Source organism: Nannobrachium achirus (assembly GCF_963921795.1).
Source record: "Nannobrachium achirus genome assembly, chromosome: 18".
Taxonomy (NCBI): domain Eukaryota; kingdom Metazoa; phylum Chordata; class Actinopteri; order Myctophiformes; family Myctophidae; genus Nannobrachium; species Nannobrachium achirus.
Window position 1 is genome coordinate 43,687,537 of NC_137825.1, and position 19,192 is coordinate 43,706,728.

Here is a 19,192-nt window from a genome sequence, read left to right on the forward strand (position 1 = left end):
GGGGTGTCACAAGGGGGGGGGGGGGGGAAGTGGGACTGAGTTACTAGGGCCCAAGGTGGAGGGGCCTTCATTATTTTATACTTTAGCTATTGAAAAATAGCAGATATACAAGGTCACAGCACGGCACCGAGTGCTGCGCTGCGAGCTTGTAGATCTGCTAAATGTGTGCAAATCTTTAAGCAAACAATTGTAACTTCTGGGGGGTCCCTGGAACTAAATATTTTGAGATGGGGGGTCCATGGCCAAATACACATCATTTTGGGGGTCCTTCACGTGAAAAGGTTTGAGCCCCAATGACAAAGAAACATAGGTTTTTCAAAAAACCTTCGAAGGATTTGAAATATTCAAAGACTTTGGTGCGACACCCCTGCGTGTGTGTGAGTGAGAGAGAGAGAAGAAGACGTGTGAGTGATGGCCGACATTTGGCTCAGGTTCCTCTGAGAATACCTTAGTTTATGTTTTGGATGTGCAGGTATGACCAGCCACGAGTTACGAGAGATGCTGAAAGCAGACAGTTTAGGACAGGAGAGTCTGTCGGTCTTTGAAAATGATTGCTATACATAAAATGACAACACATGTACAGGTTAATTGGATAAATGTGTGACAAAATAACAGTATTTCTTTTTTTGATGAAGCAATGTGTATTGTGTATACAGGTTATACTTTCTCTTTCTATGGTTGTCCCGTGTGAGGACAGTGTTAAAAGCACAGAGAGACTGATAATTGATATCAGCACCAGAGCAGCAGCTCGCCAATCGGCACTATAAAGTGCCGCCATGTGCTCCCCTGAGCACTCGGTGCCGCGCTGTGAGCTTGTATATCTGCTATTTTTCAATAGCTAAAGTATAAAATAATGAAGGCCCCTCCACCTTGGGCCCTAGTAACTCAGTCCCCCCCCCCCCGCGACGCCCCTGAGTGAGTGACCTCACCTCAACCTGTCCATCACTGATCACATTCTATTCATTCTATTCATATGTTGCAGATTAGTTTGTGAATGGTCACAGATTGTCCGTATGCGTGTATCTCTGTCTGTCTGTCACGCCTGACACTGGTTCTATGGGTTTGTTGTCGCTCTGACATCATGCTTTGATGTCACTGTGATGTCAGGGGAACCACTCTTAACAGAATGGGTTTGCCGTTCTGACATTATGCTCTGGCTTCACTGTGATGTCACACTATAGACTGAACCGCTTTCTGCACATGGTGTGATGTTGAAAGGTTTATCAAATGCTTTTCTCTCCTGGTCTCTGTGACTGCATAAGACAATGGGTGTGTGATAAATTATACATGCAGTATATACTGTGTGTATATCCTCTGCACCGCAACTCCACACATATACTGTACAAGACACAGGTACAATGGACACAGCGGACCAGAATGCATTTGATAATGTGCTTTGATGAATTATAAATGGGGTTGAATGCAAGGTAGTGCAGTAACCGTACTCGGTGTGTGTGTGTGTGTGTGTGTGTGTGTGTGTGTGTGTGTGTGTGTGTGTGTGTGTGTGTGTGTGTGTGTGTGTGTGTGTGTGTGTGTGTGTGTGTGTGTGTGTGTGTGTGTGTGTGTGTGTGTGTGTGTGTGTGTGTGTGTGTGTGTACGTACAGTAGATGCTTCTTTGAAACCCTTTTTTTGTTCAATTGTATTTCGGACACACACTATGAGAACTGTAGCCAAAAATAGTAGATCTACAAGCTCACAACGCCTCGCGCTGCTGTAGATCAGCTATTTCCGGCAAAGAGGTTTGGTGTAGAGGGGAAAAAGAGCAGACTAAGTACATCGTAAAAGGTCAAGTTTATTAGGTAATGGCGGCTCAAGTGGTTACATTTCTGGAAACACAAATTGACATGAACCCAAAATACACTGATCGTGCTGTCAAACGATTCAACTTATGGAATCTATATGTGTGGGGTCCCTGCTTCATCTCTCTCTCAACTAAGGGGTCCTTCACCCCTGCTCTACAGTGCAGAGAGAGAGAGAGAGATAGAAAGACACACAGAGAGGGATAAAGCTGTCCGTGTGGTGACACCATGCCATACAGTCCAGCAGAGAAATGAAACCCACCTAAAGAGAGAAGTGAAGAGGGGTTCCTTCCACACACTGTCACGAATCCAGGGGAGGAGAGGAGAGGAGAGGAGAGGAGAGGAGAGGAGAGGAGAGGAGAGGAGAGGAGAGGAGAGGCGAGGAGAGGCGAGGCATAGGGTGTGGGAGGAGGTGATAGACGAGAGAGCAGGAGTTGTGAAAGGTGTGCTTAAGGGTGGGAGGCCTGGTATGGGTGGATGGAAACATTCCGCAGTTCAGGTTTTCCGCATTTTCTTGTGACAATGCTATATTTCTTTTCTGGCATGCCATCTTTCTTTCTTTCTTTCTTTCTTTCTTTCTTTCTTTCTTTCTTTCTTTACCTTCTTTAACTTCTTTAACTTCTTTCCAAGGTCAAGGTCAAGGTTGTACTTCATTGTTACGTCTTTTGTACAGGTACATAAGAGTAAAACGTATTTTTGTTCGGCTTCCTTACAGACAATGCAGTGGTATAAAGCAGAACAACAGAAAGCAACACATCTAAAGATAAAATAATAAGTAATAATGACTTAGGAAAGAAAGAGTGCAAAAGCAAAAGAGCAAAGAGAATGAGAAAAGCATCTCAGCTGTACATGTGCATAAAGTTTGTCAGTTTTATACACAAATGGCATTTCTTCCCCGTAGTAGCTACTGTACTGTAACTTTTTGTAAACAACTTCACAGTGTGTTCTATGTGCAACAGGTCGGTCTAATTAAAAACTTCACAGTATATATATTTATATATACTTCCGTCATCGCATCCCTAGCTTCCTCCCCTGTCTCCCTTTTCTGTCCTGCGAGGAATATTTCATATTCTTCAGGTACGGTAGGTGCATGGCTCTATTGATGTATTGAAATAGACATATTTTGTGTTGTTTTGAAGAAAGAAAAAAGAAATTATACTGGAAATGAAATCCACTGATTCTTTAACAAAAGATTGTTTAAAAAAAAATCAAAATCCTGTGATCAGACAGGTTTCATAGGAACTAGACTAGCCTCTGATAATGCTAGACGACTATTGCATATCATCGATAGGGCTAAGGAGCTGAGGACCCCCGCCGCAGTGTTGTCGCTCGATGCGTTGAAGGCATTTGATCGTCTGGAATGGTCTTACCTGTGGGCTGTACTAGATAAAATGGGATTTGGTGCTTCATTCATACATTTTGTTAAAGTACTTTATTCTAATCCGTCAGCGATGGTCCTAACCGGTAAGATCTGTTCGCCGCTATTCACGATTGGCAGATCTTCGAGGCAGGGTTGTCCCCTTAGTCCTCTCCTTTTCGCACTTTCACTCGAACCCTTGGCTCAGACAGTGCGTCAGTCTGCAGATATTACTCCTGTTTCGATTAACAACACACAGCATCGCATTTCCCTATATGCTGACGATATTCTACTGTTCATTGAGAATGCACCACAGTCAATTACTCATGTCCTTCAAATCTTTGATCAGTTCAGTTCCATTTCCGGCTACAAAATTAATTGGACGAAGTCAGCCCTTCTACCTCTAAATGATCAGATGAGATCTGCTATCCTGCCGCCCATAATCCCAGTAGTAAGCCAATTCAAATATCTTGGCATAGATATTTTCCCCTCTCTTCAGGCTATTGTTAAGAACAACTATGGTGACACTCTAAATAAGATTTGTCTTGATTTAGATAGATGGTCATCTTTGCCCAACTCTCTCCAAGCTCGAGTTTCAATCATAAAGATGAATGTTCTTCCTAGGGTTAACTTTGTAAGCTCTATGCTCCCTTTGCCACCACCGCCGCAATACTGGAATAAGCTTCACTCTTCGATATCTAAGTTTGTGTGGAAAGGGAAACGCCCTCGTCTTAAACTTTCTCTATTACAGCGTGCTAGAGATGATGGCGGCCTTTCATTGCCCAACTTTAAATTTTATTATTGGGCCTTCACGCTCCGCCCCCTTTTAAATTGGTTTAACCCAGCAAATAAGGTTTCTTGGAGAGAGCTTGAGGAGAGTTTAGTGCAGCCTGTTGAATTGAGAGATCTTATCTATTCAAACATAACTACACATCAATGCAAAGTTCGCTTTGGACCTATCATTTCTCATTTAGTGGCAGTATGGAGAGCAGCTGAAAAGATGTGTAAGATTGATTGTAAATGGAACTTATTTTCCCCAGTGTTCAATAATCAAAGACTTTTAATCGAGGATCGCCCCATTCGCTTTCCAAGGTGGAGGGCTAAGGGGATTCGTACATTAGGGGACTTATTTGATAGAAATGGTTTACGACCTTTTCGAGATTTGTGTGACATCTTCAATCTGCCTGGAAATACCCTTTTTTTCTACTTCCAACTGAGATTGTCCATGAGGACCTATGGGGTCCCATGGCAAGCTCCCCTTAGATTGCACCCCTTCCATGAGTTTATCTGTGATGGTAACAGAACAAGAGGTTTGGTTTCCACCCTCTATGGTTTTTTATTAGACTGTAGTTATGGGCCCCTATCTGTTGATACTGTTTGGAGGAATGATGTACCAAATTTGGACCCTGACTTTTGTTGGGACACAGTGTGGTCTAACATTAGGCTATCTTCTAGAAATCCAGACCATCAACAAATTCATTTAAATTTTGTTCATCGGACTTATTTAACTCCCCGCAGACTATGTGCTATGAGGATTTTGAATAATCCCAACTGCACTCTCTGCGCCTCAAATAGTATTGGTACCTTCCTTCACATGGTTTGGGAATGCCCAAATGTGTCGTCATTCTGGAATATGGTTGCCTCAAAACTTTCAACTATTTTTAGTATTAATATCATATCTTCTCCTTCTTTATTTTTATTAAATGACGTCTCACAGTTGCAACTAAACAATATACGCAAGCGCATCTTCTTTGCTGGATTAACGGCGGCGAAGAAGATGGTAGCTACGCGGTGGAAACCTCCTCATACGTTAACGTTTCGCCAGTGGGCCTTAACCTTTCTAGATATAGTATATTTAGAGCAGTCGATAGCAAGGTTACACGGAGCAAAAGAAGAAAACATTAATATGTGGTCGGACATTGCAGATAAGCTTAAGGCTATGATTCAAGAAATCACTATATAGTGGTAACAGCCTAGCACAGGCATGCACTATTGTACATTCCGTGTTGGTCCGGGGAAAGGGGGTGGGTGGGTTTTCTTTTCCTTTTCTTGTTTTGCTATTGTTTGTGTTTGTCTGTTAATTGCATTTTTCTTTTGATTAATGTTTTACTTTTTCTTGTTCTATTCATATGTATGTCTCTAATTTTATGTTATGGAAAATAAAAATAATTGATAACAAAAAAAAAAAAAAAAAATCAAAATCCTTTCTCCTCTCTCACATTAGTGCATGTCATGACAATCTCTCAGCATTTCTGTCTTTGCCCCCCCCCCCCCCACACACACACACACACACCGCTATAAACCCCACCTCCCCAATGCAGCCTCCGCCCATGTGTACTTTAAGGTCTCCCGGCCCCCAGCGGCCTAGCCCTAGCAGTCATGTGACGCTGACCGGCTATGTTTTACAAGGCAAGGGGCCTCCGAGGAGAGGAGGGGGGAAAAGAAAGAAGGAGGGGGGGGGGGCGTTCACAACCGGGCAGGAAACAAAGCACTGTACAGGCACAGAGGGGAGAGGAGGGGGAGGGGGGTATTGAAGATGGCTGAGGGAGGGGATGGGGTGGGTGATGAGCGTGTGTGGGGTGGGTGGGTGGGATGCTGTATATTGTCGTTGTCGGGTGGAAACCTTGTATGTCCAACACCGTTCATTTTGTATTTATCATTTAAAAAAATGAACTAAACTAGTGAAAACAGCCGATCTACAAGCACACAACGCCTTGCGCCGCGAGGCGTTGTGTGCTTGTAGATCTGCTGTTTTCACTACTTTTGTGTGACGGCCTTGTGTGGTGAAGCAGGGCTTTGCTTTTTATGAAAAAACATAAAAATGTGAAACTTGGAGATACAAAGTCTCTGCCCGACAGTGACGATATATGCTGAGATGGAACTACGCATCGGTCGCGTCAGGAAAGCAGGGTGGGGAAGAGGGGTGGAGGACAGCGGGACTCGCGTAAAGTTTTGTTTTTTGTCCATCCTTTTGCGAGATAAAAGTAAACCACTAGCAAGACGCCTCAGGGCGACACACGGCGAGGTCGCGCCATGTCTTCTCGGCCGTCTGGCCAGCGATATCGGGGCCAGTATATCGGACCACTTCCCCATATAAGGATATGAAGTCCTGTTAGATATGGGCTTCATATTGATGACATCACGCATGACCGAAAGCCTCACTTTTCTGTTGTGCTAAGCTTAACAAAAAGCAGGTTCACTTTGCTGGCGTTCTCAGAACTCTGGGACCTAGAGCAATACTGTGTTGCCTATAGCAACCACACTGATCCAAAGTGCATCATGTAACAACGAAACAGAGAGGAGGAAGTGAACCCTGTACCAGGGCTTGCGTGACAAGTAGATAGTGTGTAGTAGTGTAGTTGTGTGTGCGTGTGCGTGCGTGTGTGCGCGCGCGTGTGCGCGAGTGCGTGTGGATGAAAGTAGGGATGGGATCATGGGACGATATGAAAATGTCATATTCATATTTTGACCAAAGAAATTGCAATTTACGATATTATCGCAATAATCAATAATCAATAATCAATAATCAGCTGTAGAAATAAAAGGTGAATTGATCCAAGTGCGTGACGGAAGATGGAAGGGCTAAATTAAATCTCCACGATAGGGTTATCGCGTGTTTTTGCACGATAAGCGATAATAACGATTATCGGCCCATCCCTGATAGCTGCAAGGCGGCAGAAGCCTTTGATAAAAGGCGGATGGATGTATTATTATTTCTCTCCCCCAAACTGGCCGATCTCTTTATAGGTCTCTATAGGTCTTCACCTCCCATCGTCCGTCCGTCCATCCATTCATCCATCCTGCCCTCTCTCTCTCTCTCTCTCCCTCTCTCTCTCTCTCTCCCTCTGTCCGCCCGTCCTCTCTCCCTGCATTAAATCTACCAGAATCTCCTCTCCTCTCCAGCGGCGTCAGTTCAGAAAAAGCTACGGTATGGCAAAATGACTGGTGTCACCAGTCATGTTGCCATACCTTAGAAACGGGCACGATTACAGTACATTTTATTATTTTCCCCCTGTAGCCAAGGCATGGCAGCTGCCATAGCTTGCCATACCCAATTGACGCCTCTGCTTCTCTCCCCCCCAAATGAGCTGACCTTCGCCATGGCTCCGCTCTCTGCAGCAGTAAGTCTGCCCTCCCTCGCCTCACAGACATAATCTATGGCAGGAGACGCAGACATATCCTGTTGCCTGCCGGGTCTCCTATGCACAGGCCCGCAGCGCACACCCAGCCCCCTCCCCACCCACGTAACGCATGCACTCAAGAACACAACATTGCATGCGCAAGAACACAGAACAAGGGATCGGATGATAAGCGATATTATCGTTTTATAGTGATGAAAAAACACTCACGATAATCGTATCGGTGGAGATTTAATATATCGTGATATCGTCCTCCATCATGCACTGGGATAAATTCACCTTTTATTTGCCGAGCTGCATATCCGGTACCACTTAAACCCTTTATAATTGGTAAAAGGTACTTATAATATACGTACTTGATACAGTCTTTTTTCAGTCTATCAAATGTCTTTGCCAAAAAATTTACGATCTACAAGCTCACAACGCGTCACGTTGCGACGCGTTGTGAGCGTTGTAGATCGGCTATTTTTCGGGCAAATGTACCGCCACAGGATAATGAATTTTTTTATCGCGATAATATCGTAAATCGTGATTTATTTGGTCACAATAATCGTGATACTGTATGAAATGTTCATATCGTCCCATCCCTACGCAGAACACACAAAATATACTCCAGGCCACATACTATATACACATAGATGCTTATACCGCTATGCACACATGTGTACATACAGGATACATTTCACACGCAGGCAAAATTCATGCACATGTTGTGCATGCAAGAGTGTTGACTGAAATATACTCCTACTGTATGTATTGTACCGGTACAGTATGTGTGTGCAAACACACAAGCAAGCATGTAGGCGCGCATACATGCACCTTTTTCTTTGCAAACTGATGTACACATACACAATGTGTATCATGCCTACATTACGTTTCGAGCACACACGCACACACACACACACACACACACACACACACACACACACACACACACACACACACACACACACACACACGTTCTACTTCTCACACAGATATATAAATATGCAATAAATGCATTTACGAGCAAAGCGCGCGCGCACACAGACACACACGCGCGCGCGCACACACACACACACACACACACACACACACACATCTGTGTCATTCCTGGGAGATTTTGGCCCATTAAATGAGTGCAGCCTGGTCCAGTTCGGCACAGCAATCTCTCAGATCGCTGCCGTTCCCCCCTCTTTGTTCCCCAAATCAGGAACAGCTGTGCTCCTCCACAGTTGTAAGTCACTCACTCAGTGGAAATTTAAAAGCCATTAACCGAGCCCCTTCATAGCTACCCCACCCCTGTGTGTGTGTGTGTGTGTGTGTGTGTGTGTGTGTGTGTGTGTGTGTGTGTGTGTGTGTGTGTGTGTGTGTGTGTGTGTGTGTGTGTGTGTGTGTGTGTGTGTGTGTGTGTGTACTGTATGTACATATGTGCATGTATCTCTCTGTCTCACAGGCCATATCCTACACTACAGACTCTCTCTCATATACACACACACACACACACACACACACACACACACACACACACTTGCAGCCACACTTGTGCGTGAGACTTGTATGTCAAGGTGTTTTCAGCAGTCCTTTCCAGGACTTGGAGCCACGGCGTCTGGCCTCGCTGCGTCCAACATGCTGCCTGGTGTGTGTACTGTACACACCATACAATTTTCACGACTAAATTGTGCTCAATCGCATCACGCCCGTCGCTCGCTGACGAGAGCCGATTCAGCAAACGCAGTGTTTTTCAGTAATCGACGCCGTCATACTACAGAGTGGAAGGTCATGGTGGAGAGGTGTTGCCAGAGACTTGTAGATCTGCTATTTTTGAAAAGTCGTGAAAATGTTAGCAAATCTTTGAAAATATGTATTTTTTAAGCGAACATTTTCTAACTAAAACTTTGCCTCTGGGGGGTCCCTGGAACTAAATAGTTTGAAGGGTCCTTCACATGAAAAAGTTTGAGCACCACTGACATAGAAACATAGGTTTTTCAAAAAACCCTAGAAGGATTTGAAATATTCAAAGACTTGCACAGATTTTCACGATTTTTCAAAAATAGCAGATCTACAAGCTGTGAGTTAAAGCACAAAATGTGAGTGGATCCTTGTACCCAGGGCCCAGAATTTGGTGCGACACCCCTGGTTTCAGCCCCGTACAGTTTGGTCTCGCGTAGCCAGACAACTATTCCACAATCTCCGAATGATATACTGTCATTGTGACCTGGAACTAAGCTACATATCTCAAAAGCCGAGATGAAGCTGTCATCTGCATGTTCGTCATTTCTGTTTCATGAAAATAGCTTTAAAAACCTATTTTTGAATTCCCATTTCTGCCAAGCACCAAGCCGTATACAGTATGCCTCGACTAATGTTATTCAGAGTGCGACAAATTCACGCGGCTGCAAACCCCTTTACCCCCGGACCTCGTGGAGGGAAGCGCTTGAAAATTGTGCCAAACAACAGTCCGGCTCGCGAGACTACACACACACAGCATATAACACGTCTTGAACGCTACGGTGGGTTTTTCATCCTCATACAGTATGAAACAACCCCAACACTAGGCTGCATTTCAGCGTTTCAGTGGATTGGGGGGCGGGGGGGTGGGGGTCACCCGAGGTCATGTTGATTTTGAACGTGGAACTACAAAAACACGGCACCGGTGAAATAGCTCTCCGCTCGTCCACTTTTCAGGGCTTAGCCGGGGGCCGACTTACACCGCCAGGAAAGAACAACAAACCTGGAGCCGTTCACAAGGCGAGCCCTGCATGCGAGCCACACACCACACACTGCTGACAAACATATTGTACTCTGTCGGGTGAAAACCCTGTATGTCCAAAACCGTTCGTTTTGCATTTATCATTTTAAAAATGACTTAAACTAGTGAAAACAGCTAATCTACAAGCGTGCTTGTAGATCGGCTGTTTTCACTACTTTTGTGCGACCGCCTTGTATGACGAAGCAGGGCTGTACTTTACGAAAGAACGTACACATTTGAAACTTGGAGATACGAGGTTTCCGCTCGACAACGACGATATTGTACTCGCAGATAAAGCGAAGGAGACAGGGCGATAGCTAGAGAGAGGGGACAAAGGTGCCAGGGACGAAGAGAGAGGGAGAGGGGAAGGCGAGAGTTTTACGTTTGTGTGCCGAAAGTCAAAGAGCCGGTTCTTTCCGTTATTTTCTTTTGTCTCCCTCCCTCCCTCCTTCCTCCTCTCCTCTCCCCTCCCCTCCCCTCTCTCTCTCTCTCTCCCTCCCTCCACTATCTCCTGTGGAGATCTCTCATTTCCTGCAGGCCCAATGTTGATTTCATAGCCAAGCTCAGGGCTTAGAGTGGGAGTCTACCAGACTGGGGAGGAGGGAGTAAGAGGTGTGTGTGTGTGTGTGTGTGTGTGTGTGTGTGTGTGTGTGTGTGTGTGTGTGTGTGTGTGTGTGTGTGTGTGTGTGTGTGTGTGCGTGTGCGTGTGTGTTTTGAGCCCAGAAACAACCCCCACCTCCAGTTCTCCTATAACGGCTGTGCGTACTGAAATCAGGTGTGTGCGTGCAGTGTTTGTGTGTGTGTGTGGGGTGAATGTGACACAGTTGACGGAAAATATGTTTTCAGAAGAAGAAAAAAAAAAAGCATTCCCAGCAGCACATAATCGTTGTCGGGTGGAAACCTTGCATGTCAAAAACTGTTAGATTTGTATTTATCATCTAAAGAATTAACTAAACGTGCAACGGCCTTGTATGGAGAAGCAGGGCTTTACTTTGCGAAAAAATATACAAATTTGAAACTTGGAGATACGAGGTTTCTGCCCGACAGTGACAATATGCTATTTTGTTTTAGCTGAAATGCGTGTCACATTCAACTGTATAGGCTAGGTACCCTCTCAAAAAACATGCAGTATTCCTGGTCTCTATACTGCCTCCCCCTGGCCAGCCCGGGGCGCCTGATGGAGGGGAAAGGAACTGGTTTGGAATAACGTGTTCCTTCCACGCGTTGCGTCCAGCCGGGGAAACGCCCCCCTATCAGGTGAAAAGGAGCGGCTTGGACTCCTTGTGCATTGAAGGAAGCATGAGCTCGGTCCGTTGCTCTCCCCAGGTTGGCAGAGGGAGAGTAGCGCCCAGGATTACAGCTTAGGCATTGGCACTGGGTGTAAAAATAGGTTACAAAAATCATGGGATGACATTTTTTGGGGGAAAAAACATAAAAAATAAATAAAAATAAAAATTAAAGGGTGACATACTACTTCAAGTGCACCTGGAGGAGACTGTTTCTCACCTACCTTCCCCACCCAGATTGTGTGTGAAGAAGTGTCCTTCTTGTCCCGGTCTAACCTTTTATGTTGCCACCAGGGGTGTCGCACCAAGTTCTGGGCCCTGGGCACAAGGATCCATTCACATTTTGTGCTTTAACTATTGAAAAATAGTGTAGATCTGCATTTGTGCGAGTCTTTGAATATTTCAAAGACTCGTTTTTTTTGTCGCACTATTGTCAGTGGTGCTCAAACCTTTTCATCTGAAGGACCCCCAAAATGATATGTATTTGGCCACGGACCCCCATCTCAAAATATTTAGTTGCAGGGACCCCCCCAGAAGCACAATTTGAGTTACAAATGTTCGCTTAAAAAACACATATATTCAAAGATTTGCACACATTTTCACGACTTTTCGAAAATAGCAGATATACAGCTCGCAGCGGGGCGCTCGGTGCCCCGCTGCGAGCTTGTATATCTGCTATTTTTCCATAGCTAAAGTAACAAATAATTAAGGCCCCTCCACCTTGGGGCCTAGTAACTCAGTCCCACTCCCCCCCCCCCCCCCCTTGTGACGCCCCTGGTTGCCACCTCTCCAGGCTCTGTTCCACTGGCACCCATCAGAATGCTTCAGATTTCGTAAACGTTGCCAAGTGCTGGCAGACTGGGGCAGAGGTGTGATTCTCTCCTGTATAGGTTTCCTCTCTGTGACCTTTTGAAATGCCTGACCTTTGCGTGGAACAGATGACACACATAGAGAGTTGGCAGCGCTGGCTGAGCTCTTCAGCAGTGGCGTCAGTTCAGCAAAAGCTAGGGTATGGCAAAGATGGGAGTCCTCGTGGAAAAGAGGCATTACATTTTGGATAACACGGTTCTATTGTGAAAATAGCAGATCTACATTATTTTCACAATGTCTGAAAAAATATATCGTTTTTTTTTTTTAGTTTTTTACACAGGTTTCTACGGTTTCTTGGGATGGATATTTCAGCCTGGAACAGTTGTTCAAGTGCAGCTAAACTTAGCATGTTAGTAAACGTGCCACAATTAACAATAAAATGCATTGCACCTGTGCATTTGACCTGCGGAACCTGGGGATATACCCTTTTGTCAAGATGGGGAGAATACAAGTGTGGAGAATATAATTATAATACCTTGTTAAAGTGACCATTTTGTACAATTTTGCATTTGTAGTTATTTTACTGTAATTTAACAACATGATAACCAGCGCAGATAGACAAAGAGACATTCATGGATTTATATTTAAAAGTAACTTTTATTTTCCCCCCTGGACCCAGGGTATGGCAGCTGCATACCCCTGCCATACCCAACTGACGCCCCTGCTTCAGCGCGCGACAGTTTGCACTACAGCATCAGCATGACCTTGTTTGACTGTGGCAGAGTTTGCGAGCGCAGGAAATGATTTAACCACACGAACCCGAGCGTTTCCCCGTTCTGGGGCCGAACGCTCAGCGAGAATAGCTGATCTACAAGTTGTCGTCGCTGTCGGGCAGAAACCTCCTAACTCCATATTCTAACTACTCGATCATACTGCAGCTTCACAAGACTGTTGTGGACATATGAGGTTTCCAACCGACAGTGACGATACTGTAGAACAGGGGTTTTCAAAGTGGGTGACGGGGCACCCTGGGGTGCCGTGACGGCAGTCCAGGGGTGCCGCGAGATAATTTGATAATATTTGGAATTTATTTGGACACTTGAAAAAATATTTAGTATCATTTTAAACTTGAAGCAAAAAAGTTATTTTCAGTCAGTTCTAACCAAAATGGCTATTATCTCAACGTTTTCCTTGCAACATAATCACTAAAATATCTGTCGTGCAGAAGTTTCACATGTGTACGTCTTTTGGTAAAGCAAAGCCTTGCTTCATCATACAAGACTTAGACTGTCGCACAAAACTAGTGAAAGCAGCCGATCTACAAGCACACAACGCCTCGCGTTATGCCCATATATGGTGTTCTGTGTCCAGGCCAGTCTGTGATGTTATCTCCAAATTTGGGCACCGTAGTGATGTCAGTCAGTGATGTCAGTTGGGCATTGTTAGCATGCAGACAGACGGTCAGACGGCGGACGGACAGACATTGGGTAAATTAATAGTTAGATATTTGCATCCAGGTTATGGTTTAGAAGGGACGACGGCTGATCGAATGTCTTCATCGAAATGAATGTTTCCCAGACGACACACACTGATCATGTTTACCCAACAGTAAGTAACCGAAAGAAGACAAAAGCATATGGTCTTGAAAAGCAGAAGTTTTTTTTGCTCTCTTTATAGCTTGCAGTGATACCAATGATGCACCCTGGCAAGTGCAACGTTGCAGGTTGGTAGGCCACACTGTCACAACGATGGGAGAGAGTGTACAGTGATACACACACCGGGTATTTCAACTTTTCATTTCCTCTCTTAGCCAGCGTCGATGAAGGAGCTCTACGTGTGAGCAGCTGCCGCCCCCGACTTTCACTTCCCCATTTCTGAAACCGCACGTGCATGTGTTACCACAACAAGTTCCCCAATCATAGTGCCCGATGCCCCCCTGCCAGGACATACTGTACATACTCGTGCATGTGTCTGTATGCGTGCACCAGTGGTGGAAAAAGTATTCAAATGTTTGTATTAATACTATATAGAAATACCCTGTTACAAGTAAAAGTTCAGAATTACAAATTTACTTGAGTAAGAGTACAAAAGCATTGGTATCAAAATACATACTTAAAGTAAGTAGCAAAAGTAAAAGTACTCATTATGCAGAATATCCCATTTCAAGTTTTCAAGTGTAAAAACATCTCTTAAAAATTGCAGATCTACAAACTGGCAAACTGACTCTACTGGCATGAATTGAAATGCATTGGCGGAATGGGGATTTCACTCTCTATATACTTTGGTGTGGGTGCAGCCTAAAAGTAAAAGTACAGAGCCCCACACACTTGTCATCGCTGTCGGGCAGACCCCTCATATATCTCCATGTTTTCATGTTTTCTTCATAAATGAATGGTCTACTACTTCAGTCATGCAAGAGTCGAGTGTAACACAAAAGTTGTGAAAATAAGCAGATCTACAAGTTCAAAATGCGTTGCACCTGCATGGGACAGTCAGACATTTAGGATAAAAGTCCTGGGGGCGTGTTTCCATTGTCGTCCTATACATTCAATCTGTCAACATAGCATACAAAATGTATACCCATAATACATGTCATCAACAAATACAAAACACTATAAGTACAAAAGGGGAAAACAATGAGTGACACCTCCTTTCGATGGGAATCAACGAACGATCAACGATCAAGACGAAGAAAACTTCTTCGTCTCCTGATGTTTTTTCAATCTACTACAAGAGTAGTAGATTGAGAATGGTTCTAAATGTGGGTGGTACCAGATAGTGGTCGCTCCCTCTAGAGTTGTGGCTGTGGGTGTCACTCACTTTGGAGAAGTAGTTAGTCAGGTATGAGGGTATTGAGGGCATTGAGGGCACTGTCGCTTTGATTATCTTAAACACCAAGTTATAAATACCAGTTTTTATTTGCTTAACCCTGTCTTCTACCCTGAGCCTTCCCAAATTATCAAAGTCTGTTGGAATTCGGTGGGTGAAAGGGCTTAAGGCTGAGAAGTAGTCTTGTCAGTTCGTTTTGGGGGGCTTCGTTTTTAGTGACATTGAGATTCACGAGAACAAGAGGTGCACGCATAGTGAAGATGACGTTGATTGATTGATGCGACACGTTGTGAGCTTCTGGATAGGCTATTTCCACTATTTCAAAATGTTTCAGGAAACGGTTTCGGACATAAAAGGTTTCGGCCCCCAAAAGCAACGCTATGTAAAAGCAGTGGAAGAAGCAGTGCAAGTCGTGGCGCCACCAGGCTAAATGAGAGGCAGGGGTCTTCAACAGGGGGTCCGGGACCCCCAGGGGGTCCTCAGAGTTACAAATCTTTGAGTGATATAAACTTTTTTTCCTCCTTTTTTATATTAACGATTTGAACCCTAGTACAGGGTGTAAGGTCAAGTGTTGACGGTTCAAGTGGTTAAATATCTGAAAACACAAATTGACATGAATCCAAGAAACTCTGATGATTGTGCTGTCAAACAATGAAACTATATGTAATCTATGAAAAGGTTGTGGGGGTCCCCGCTTCAGGGGGTCCTTGGCCTGAAAACGTTGAAGACCCCCGGGCTAGAGTGTTACCGTAACCCCCTCCTCTGCCCCCCAACACAGGAGTTGTCCCACAGGGAGCGTTGTGCTCCTCTGTTGTACACTAATGACATTTCCAGACACGTTCAAGCAGACAAGCGCTGGCAAGAGAACGTTGAGGGGAATTTTACAAAGGTGATAATTTGTTTTGGGTGTAGACGCGGGTGGAAGTCGTACCGCTATACTTCCTCCACTCCGCAGTTAGTGTTCGCCGGTTCTATTTCTGGGCGCTGTGTCACGTGTGTGTGTGTGTGTGTGTGTGACTGTGTGTGTGTGTGTGTGTGTGTGTGTGTGTGTGTGTGTGTGTGTGTGTGTGTGTGTGTGTGTGTGTGTGTGTGTGTGTGTGTGTGCGTTTGGTTGGTCTCAAAACGGTGACATTGTGCTCGTGCAGTGATTGGTGAGAGGTTGAGAGACAAGAAGAGGGACAGTCAAACAGTCAATTCGTCAACAAAATAAAAACTAGACTAAAACGTTAGGGAGAAGAGAGTCATTGTATGTTTGGTTGCTCTCAGGTGTTGCGTGTTGAAAATAGCCGATCTACAGTACAAGCTCACAGCTTGTAGATCTGCTATTTTCAGCACGCAACCAAGTGTAAAATCAGTCATTACGATGCCATCATATACATTTTAGTTGACTGAATCAACTGTAGTTTTAGTCGACTAATAATTTATGACATTTAGTCGACTAAAATTAGACTAAAACTAAAACTTTTCAGGTGACTAAATTATGACTAAAATTAAATGACATTTTATTCAAAATACTATGATAAAACTAAATCAAAATGTGCTGTCAAAAACAACACTGCAGTCAATGGTCCAAGCCGCTCTATTACGCATTTGTGTGCACAGATAACGGTCACTGGACACACACACGCACGCGCGCACGCACGCACACACACAAACAATGACACCATAGTAGCATTGCGTGACTGGCTTCGCACCTCCCTTTCTCTCTTTCACTCAACCAGATGCATGAAACGGCCCACGCCCACAGTAATGTGAGAAGCTGGCACCGTAATATAGCACAGCACAGCACAGTGCTGTGTGTGTGTGTGCGTGCGTGCGTGCGTGCGTGTGTGTGTGTACTGTCTGTGTTTGAGGCACAGGTTTGGTCTGGACTTCCTCTCTCTCTTTCTCTCTCTCTCTCTCTCTCTCTCTCTCTCTCTCTCTCTCTCTCTCTCTCTCACTCTCCATGCACGTGCACGTTCATGCGCTGGCACGCAAGCACTTTCAACCCCCCCCCCCACACACACACACACACCACTATCCACCACTGGCATACACACACACACACACACACACACACACACACACATACACCCAAATTCACTGAACACCCAAAGTCACATACGCTCACCCTGTGTTTGCTTGCCACACAGCAACACTGCACATATACAGTGCGTCACGCTGTCACTTTCTCTTCGTATCAACAACCGTGTCTGACCCTGGCACATTAAAAAGCACTTGAACTCTTAGACTGGGTAATACACTCCTCTGTGTGAACCCATTAACCTGTTTAGAACGCGTTATTACGCAAACCATTGTTTTATGCATTAACTATTCAAAAATAGCAGAGGTACAAGCTCGCAGCGCGGCACTCGGTGCCACGCTGCGAGCTTGTACCTCTGCTATTTTTGAAAAATCCTGCAAGTCTTTGAATATTTTGACCCGAAGTGTCTTCTGTATTTGGCCGCCGACCCCCATATCTCCAATCATGCTTCAGGGACCCCCGAGAAGCAAATATCTGAGTTACAAATGTTCACTTTAAAAAAAAAATCTAGATTTCTCAAAAATAGCAGATGTACAAGCTCGCAGCGCAGCACTCGGTGCCGCGCTGCGAGCTTGCGTATCTGCTATTTTTCAGTATAGCTAAAGTATAAAATATATGGGTTAAACATGCTATCCCGGTTTGCTCCCGCCGTGGCGTCTGCGGTTCGGCCCAGAAACGCTAGCCTTTCGTCGACGGCTGCGAAGGAAACCCGGCAACCCTGTCGCTCTGCCTTGTCACCGGCATTGTCCCCGTGGTTGTCCTGGAGGCAGGGACGTGCTGGCCATTGGGAAAAGCGGGACAACTCCCGAACGGCCGGTACATTCCCAGCCGGTCCAGGCCGGCCATTAAGAAAAAAATAAAACGTCGGCCTTCGTTCCATTTTGGGGGCTGGGCGGCCAACAAAGTAAATCGTCACTGTCGGGCAGAAACCTTGTCTCTCCAAGTTTCAAATTTGTACATTTTTTCGCTTCATCATACAAGGCAGTCGCACAAAAGTAGTGAAAACAGCAGATCTACAACCACGGCCCCCCCGTTGTGTGCTTGTAGATCGGCTGTTTTCACTAGTTTAAATCATTTTTAAAATGATAAATACAAAACAAACGGTTTTGGACATACATGGTTTCCACCCGAGACGAAATATAACTCATGTAATTGGCCCACTGGCTTGTCACATGTCATGATCTGAAAAGGGCAAATCTTTGAGTAGCAGGAGCGCTATAGAGAGAGATCTCTCTCTATAGCGCACAATGAGGGCCTCTCCAACTCTCTTTCCCGGGCTGAATCAGGGGCCCAGCACGTCCCTGCCTGGAGGATTTGGGTTACGGTGATGCAACGTGAAGGTGTGAAAAGGACGCGCGCGGGGAACAATGGCCGCTCACATGACCTCATTCCCTCCCGACAGAACTCTTTTCACGAGTTTACGATTTCAAAGACTCGGGCCAGGGTTAGTAAAAAAAAAAGAAAAAAGAAAAAAAACATCTCAACATGACTGAGAACATAAACCATATTCACACTGGGGATGGGACGATATGAAAATGTCATATCACGATTATTGTGACAAAAGAAAACGCGATGTACGATAATATCGCGATAATCAAAATCCATTATCTTGGGGCGGAACATTTGCCCCAAAAAATAGCAGATCTACAAGCTCACGACGCGTCACAATGCGTCACAGCGCGTCACAACGCGCCGCAACGCGGCACTTGTAGATCGGCTATTTTTTGGCAAAGACATTTGATAGAGAGTGAAAAAAGACTGTTTCAAGTACGTATATTATAAGTACCTTTTACCAATTATAGAGGGTTTAAGTGGTACCGGATATGCAGCTCGGCAACTAAAAGGTGAATTAATCCCAGTGCATGACGGAGGACGATATCACGATGAATTAAATCTCCACAATGTGATTATATCGAGTGTTTTTTAATCACGATAATATCGCTTATATCGTCCCATCCCTGATTCACACGGCAGCCATTTGCTCTTACTTCATACATCGAGAGGTGGGGAACCCCACTGCCGGGAAGGGAGACCCCCCCACCCCCACCCCCAACATGTTATATCCACCAGTGTCTCGTCTTTGCAGTCTCTCTCGGCTCTGCAAAACTGTCTGTTTATAATAAAAGTAAAGAAGAAACACAAAAGGGAGAGGACCACCCACGCTCATTTACCGAAAAAAATGCAGATGTTCGGAGGAACTTTGCTTCAAGGCTCTCTA